General features: G+C 41.8%; 1 long non-coding RNA gene across 1 annotated transcript; it reads left to right on the top strand.

Moving 5' to 3' along the window:
- Positions 1-6,488: 6,488 nt before the first annotated feature.
- LOC145555833 (uncharacterized) lies at positions 6,489-6,939 on the top strand. Its single transcript, XR_014091574.1, has 3 exons — positions 6,489-6,622; positions 6,696-6,806; positions 6,883-6,939. It is a non-coding gene; the product is annotated as an uncharacterized LOC145555833 (long non-coding RNA).
- The last annotated feature ends 431 nt before the right edge of the window (positions 6,940-7,370 follow it).

The raw sequence follows: 7,370 nt of genomic DNA, 5'->3' as shown, positions 1-7,370 counted from the left end.
GGGGCTTTTGTAGACACCCAAATGTGTCTCCCCAAAACCAAACCTAGTGATGAATATCTTTCATGTCATTTGATTATCGAACGAGGTGAAAGTTTATAAAGTTTAGTAATGAGGATGTTTTTATTAAAATATCTCTTCTTTCTGTTTTTAAAAATACTTTTTTTCTTACCCTATTTATGAAAAACGTGCATTCGAATTTAGTTTAGTCCATGATAAGGGTCCAATAATAGTATAGTTGGATAGGGCTCGAAAAGAGTTTTGCAATGATATATTATAACCCCAATTTCGATGAATAATGAGGAAGTTATGGCCAAAATACTAAACTGGGCCCGGTTTGGTTCTTACATATGGCCCAATGATCTAGCAAAGGACCTATTATTAATTATCATTCCTAAAGATATTAGGATTGATAATAGTATTCTAGAATATTTTAGAAGGTTCTCTTAAATCCTTATGTATTTAGGATTGATAATTATGTTTCAATGAGTTTGAAATTGAATAAAACTACTCCTTTTTAGAATCCTTGTTTTGCACGAAATGAAATATATTCAGATATTATTTTCGTGCCACATAATTTTTATCCAAATCTTATATGGCTGGATAGATCTTGAAATTATATTTCCAATGATATATTATAATATTAATTCGAGTTATAACGAAAAAGATAAGAATGAGATATGAAACTCTATCCAAAGCTGACACCCTTCCACTATTTCGACCATATCTTTTTATCTACAAAAGAATTTAATCTGATTCTAATTGGGTTGGAAATTAGAATTCACTTTATTTCTAACGACATATTATATGACTTATTTGGACTTCTTTATAAAAAGATTTGATAAAAACAAAATTTGCAAAAATGTCTTGCATCACCAAATGACAGGTTTGTCGCCTGGCGACAATTTTGTCGCCTGGCGACAAGCACTGTCGTTGGTGACAGAAGCGTGTTTTATTCCTTTTTGAACTCTAATTTGTTCTTATCGATTCCAGACTATGTTCTTATAAATAAGGTCCCTGGACTACCGCTTTCAATCATCAACTCTTAACTAGAATTCTCTAATTCTTCTCTCTTTCTCTAAGCTAAAGCTTATTTTCTCTCTCCCTCTTCTAGCCTAGCCTTTAAAAAACATAATTTCTCATACATTGGAACTAGACACACCTAGCCAAGTTCGAAGTTGCCTTTGTCCTAGACATGAAAGTTTTGGTATTTATGAGGGTTTGGTCCCAAATCTCTATTTCAATTGTTTAATTTAATTGTTTGTTTTATTATTTTCCTTGAATGACTAACGTGTGTATTTTGTTATTAGAAAGAGATACGAGGCATCCAAACAAGTACTTTATTGGTTTAATAGATATTTATATATGTAGGGAATAATTTCAAGCCTTTAATCCCACTAGCTTGAACCCCACTGTGATCATACACTAAAGTACGGTGGCGTCCAAAAGGGAAGAAGATAGAGCAAAAGAGTCGCCAACAAGTTTTTAAGGAACTTGTAAACCGTTCATGGGATGAAGGTTACACCCCTTAACGATCCAAGAGATCGTCAACTCCATAAGGTCATGAACCAAATAAGGGTTCAGGGATGATGGTACAAATCCAATCTAAAAGAGATTGAACCTGCCCTTATAATAGGCCTCTACTTTATTCTGCTCGTATTCATGTGCGCTTTCTGACTAACATACAATCAATAGGATTAACCCTAAACCTGTTTAATCTATTTTGGTTGAATTTAATGCACAAATAAACTATTATTGGCGATCACTTGAATTTTTAATCACAATTAACCCTAAACAAGATTATCAATTATCTTATTAAGCGTGATTGCAAGTACCAATTCCCTTTAACATGCAATAAAAGGTGATCAAGCAATAAATAAATAAACATCAAGCAACATAATAAATAATCAATATCATTAATAATAATAATATCAATCATAATCATAATAATCATAATCATGTTAAAGCATAGCAAGATCCTAGGCATGATACTAACAAGATTAATAACAAACCCTAGCATGTCACTAAGCAATAAAAATCAAAGCTTTAACCCTAACATGATACTAACAATCATAAGTATTAGGAAGAGAATAAAAGGCATCATACTTTTAATCATACTTGATATTAGAGTTACCCTAGTCATGATACTAGGAATATCATAATAACAATCTAAGCATGATTTCTACATCATAAAATCAATTAAACCATTAAAGTACTTACTTGGATGCCTCGTACCTCTTTCCAATTACAAAGTACACACGTTAGTAACTTCAAGGAAAATAATAAAAAAACAATTAAATTAAATAATTGAAAGAGAGATTTGGGACCAAACCCTCAGAAATTAAAACCTTTCACGTCTAGAGCGAAGGCAACTTCGAATATGGCTAGGTGTTTCTAGATCTTGTGAATGCGGAATTTTGTGTGAAAAGCAAAGTTTAGAAAAGAGAGAGAATAATCAAGAAAATCTTAATGAGAGTTGATTATTGGTAATTCATAAAGTGATTGTTGATGAACACTTTAGAATAAAGAGAATTGGTGACTCTTGATGATTGAAAACGGAGTTTTCGATACGATATTTATAGAGAAAATCATCCAAAAAAGATAATTTATCAAAACAGTCTGAAGACCACAAAACTAACTTGGCGCCAGCCCTGGCTCATTGGCGCCAGGACCAGTGGCTAGCGTCAGGTGCCAATGCTGGCGTCTGGCGCCAATCCTGGTTCCAGGCGCCAAGGCCTGGGGTTGGACGCCAATTCGGATTTCAACGCGTTTTCGAAATTCTGATAATTTTACCGTACTGGAAGATAAAATAATATAATTTCAGTCGAAAATGCTATTTGATCTAATTAAAACTCTGAAGAGTCCTAATTAAATTAAGAATGATAAAACCTTCTATAATGTTCTAGAAGACCAAAACCATTCCTAATTACATTAGGAATGATAAATCATATTAGGCCCTCCCCTAGATCATTGGGCCGTATTTAAAACTCAAGTCGAGCCCAGTTTAGTAAATTGGCCATAAATTCCTCAATATTCATCGGAATTGGGCTTATAATATATCGTTGGAAAGATCTTTGCAAACCCCATCCAACTACACCACTATTGGACCCATATCATGGACCAACCAAACTGGATTGGCTGTTTTTTTAAAATAAAGTTTTCAAAAACAGAGAGAAAAGAAAAGAAAAGAAATAAAACTTTCCGCAACACTAGACCTTTCCACACTTTCGTTTCATTCGATTATGATTCGACGTGAAAGGTACTCATCACTGGGTTTGGTTTTGGGGAGACACAAATGGGTGTCTACAGAAGCCCCCACTTTGACTGAGTTTGGAGAAACGCAAGTTTCGAAAACGAAAGTCAAAGTATCGATAGGGACGGAGAATGATTCAGAACGTTCTGCGATCCTAAATCAATCTTATAACGCTGATACCTGCAAAACTAGCATTAGTTAAACAGATAAAAGAGTTAAGAAACGCGTATCTTGCACCGTCGAGCACACGTCTCTGAAAGTAACCGATTGCTGCTGCTGTTGTTTGTGTTTTGATGACCTCCTGCAAGCTAGAGAATGTCATCCCGCTTGAAAACCGCTACGCCTTGTAACTGCTTCCACTTAGAAGATTGCTTCGCCTGAAACTCTCCTCTCCGCTATGATAATATTCCACGTCCAAGGGAATATCATCGAAAATTATTTCTCTTGAAATAATTCTCATCCGCATTATGATCATCTTCCATGCCTCAGGAATTATGACCGAAGACAATTTCGCCCTGAAATTACCTTCAGTTGTCCATGAAAACTTTCCGCCGAAGATATCTTCTCTTGAAGTCATCCTCATTTGATGCGATAATCTCCCAAAGGAAAATACCGAAGACCCACGCCTGTCGATTTTTAAAAGTTCGCCTGAACCTTGCTTTTGCTATGCCTGTACGTCGGCGCTCTTTGCTCTTGAACCTATATGTCGGTGCTCTTTGCTCTTGAACCTGTATGTCGGTGATTTTTGCTAATGAGCCAATGCTTAGGCGCTTTAAGCTATGTGAGACGATCTTTTTATCAGGTCGATCACTTTACGTAATCAAGCCGATTACCTAATCATGTCAAATTGCTTAGAGGGGCTAACTAGCGTACCAAGGAACCCAAAATGTATTGCAGAAGGCTAGCACAACCCCAACAGGTGGCTGGCTGCTCTGGCGTCGCTGAAAATCAATCAGCGTCAGCCTTATGGCATTAGCGCCATGCGCTGATATTGGCGTCTGGCGCCAAGCACAGAATGTGACGCCAATGCCTAGGGACTGGCGCCAGCACGGGAATCACTTTAAATTCCCGTTTTCAGTTCATTTCGTGCTCTGGTTTGTTGCGAACGCTGCTCGAAAGAAGTCGAAACTTCAATTCATCGTTGCTCATTCGTTTCTCAACCAAATTCGCTCAAATTTGTTGCAAATCAAAGCTCTTCTCATCCATATTCCCGATCTATGTAAGTTTTCCTCCAACTCACACCAGTTTTTATGAATTTTTGGCATGTTCATTCACGAATTTCATGAAAATTCGAAACTTATAATGCTCAATTTGCTTTGTTTATCAAGTTTTATGCCATGAAATTGCTTGTTTATGTTTGTATATTGCCTTGGGAGTAATTTGAGACTTGTTTGACTCAACTTGATGAAGAAATGAGCAATCCGCCATTGTTGGACCTCCTAAGGTCGTGAAGAACAATGTGGCTCTTTCTTGATTTTTTCGCTAGCAATTCTTGTTCAATTTGTGACAATAATCACTATAGTGTTGCAAGAAATTGTTTGATTGCTTGAAAAAATACTGTCATGCTCAATTTGAATTTGTGCTCTGTTTTAGTACTACGTACTCTGTTTTTGCGAACATAGTATCATGCGGCTAGGCGAACCTTTAGATACTATAGAACCTTAATTTATGATGATTCTGCACAATGTAGCATGGCTAGACAAAGAGGCTCAGGTTCACGGTCCCGAAACACTAGACGGGAGCATGAGCCCGTGGAGGACGACACTACACCGTCCACTTCGCTTGGTCAACTCCCAGAGTGGGATGAGCAGACCTTGTTCTTTGCCCCTGTCCACCACATTTCTGAGAGGGTGAGACGGGGAACCGAGCCTGGGAGGACACGGCATCACGGCTCTGGCTGTGATGGTCTAGGCGATTTGTATAGGATGCATATCGCCAGAGATCGAGAGACGAGACTCCTATGGGAGTCTTGCGGACTGGTTGCCCTGTTTGAGACCTCCGAGGCTATGGTTGCCTCCAGCGGGGGTCACCACGTAGTACGCGCTCTGGTGGAGTTCTTCTGGGACACCACCAACACTTTTCATTTTCCATGGGGTGAGATGATGGTCACTCCTACAGACTTCAGTCTCGTCACAGGACTGGAGTTCTCTTCTGTGCCACTGCCATTCGACGGCAGTATCGACGTCTTTTCTCCAGAGGTCGAGGAACTGTTGGGGCCGATTGCTGTTCGAGCCCAAGCTGAGGTCGAGACGACTCAGTTCAGCGCTAGAGGGATTCGTCGCTTGACGCTGGCAGCGGCTCTTGATGACGATGCGACCACCCGAGAGCAGCGGGTGCGCATCTTTGTGCTGATGTTGTTGTCAGGGACATTCTCCCCTGACAGGGGTAGTAGGGCATTGCTTTACTACCTCCCTGCTGTTCGCGATCTCCGGCGGATCGGGACTTATGACTAGGCCAGCTTGGCCTACACTGACTTCGTTCGTGCGCTGAGGGACTTGTGTCGCCACCGGTCCTTTAGGACGAACGTTGCTTTGTCTGCTTTCTGGAAAGTCGTGGAGGTAAACATTATTCCCTATAAAGTTTAACCCTACATGTTAGTTAGCATTTATTCATGCTTTGAACTCCTTGTAGATCTGGTTCTATGAGCACTTTCCTTCCATTGCGCCGGCGAGACCATCGCCGAGGGGGTATCCGGTGAGCGCCTCTTGGGGCGGCCACCATGTGGACCTGTCTACTGCACGTGTCCGGAGTCGGATCATCTCGGTACGACTTTTAGTGTTTATCTTACTCCTCTGTGATGTATTGGACATGTTCTTACCTGATTGGTATTCTTATAGGGACCTGAGGTAGTATACCGACCATGGGGTGGTTGGACAGTCCCTGGATTAGCCGCACAGTACTCTGCTGAGCGTCGCTACTTTTTGGGGACCTATGGAGCGGTTGCGTACTTAGGAGAGAGAGTTGCTAGACAACACTCTTCCGATATTTTTGTTGTTCCTGCTCCTCCACCACGTCACATGTTTGACGAGAGAGAGTTGTCGAGCATGGCTGAGGAGTCTGGTTCCCTCTGGCGGTCCCATGTGATCCTTGGGCGGAGTTATGCTGAGGAGCTACTTCCTTTGTTAGCTCCAGCCCCTGTACCGGCCGAAGATGTGAGGGTAAGATCCTTAACTTTTGTTTTTTCGCTGAGTAGCCCCCAAGTGATACCTTGCTGATTTCTTTCTGTCTTAGCAGGATGGTCCCACTGAGTTTGTGCCACCCCGTATGTCCATCCACTACTAGGGGATGTACGGGCCGATCGAGGAGATGATTTCTCCGGCTCCTGAGGGCGAGCGCTTCGTGGAGCGGTCGATTCCTCGTCACCAGACTAGGGTAAGCCTAGTTTTACTTCAGAGTCTTGTATTCAGTTATCATGCACTTTTACTGATTTAACTTTCCTTGACAGTTCTCACGCGAGGTGGTTTCGGCTATGGCACGATGCATAGATGCCTTCCGGAGCCAACTCGTCCGGATGAGGAACGCGGCTACCTGTCGTCGAGACGACGCTGTCCGAGAGGTAACTTTTCTTTACTCATTATATCTGCATTACGGCTTCGGTTTTCACCTTGTTTCTGATTTAATTCTTTTTGAAGGGTCAGCCGATTGCTTCTCACACCCGTACAAGGCCTGAGGGGCGGAGAGAGCCGGCGAGGTCTAGCTCGAGACGTCGTCGCACTTCGTCAAGAGGTAGAGGTGGTCGTTCTGAGGCTGCTCGAGCCGATGTTGCTGAGGGCTCGGGGTCTTCTTCTGAGGGTGCTCCTGCTGCACCGGTAGGAGAGGCCACCTCGGCTTTCAGAGGTGGTGGGATGTACGAGGTTGGCTCGTCATCGCAGCAGCCTCCGCGATCTCAGCCTCAGGTTGACCTTGGCTGGAGCGGTCCTGTTTTGAGTTTCCCTCCTCCTACGGAGACTGGAGCTGGTGCTGAGGCCGGAGCTGGTGGAGAGGTGACTCCTCGGACGGCGCAGTTTTATGGCATGATGGGCCTACGTCCTCCGGCGCCGTAGTTTATTTCTGTATATGCATTTTATTTTGACTTTTTATAGAACTTTGCCTTTGACTTGTTATTTAGACACTTGTACTT

This window comes from Chenopodium album, chromosome 8 (assembly GCF_948465745.1).
Source record: "Chenopodium album chromosome 8, dcCheAlbu1.1, whole genome shotgun sequence".
NCBI lineage: Eukaryota > Viridiplantae > Streptophyta > Magnoliopsida > Caryophyllales > Amaranthaceae > Chenopodium > Chenopodium album.
Note: the sequence above shows the minus strand (reverse complement) of the source record. Positions and strands in the feature narration are given on the sequence as shown.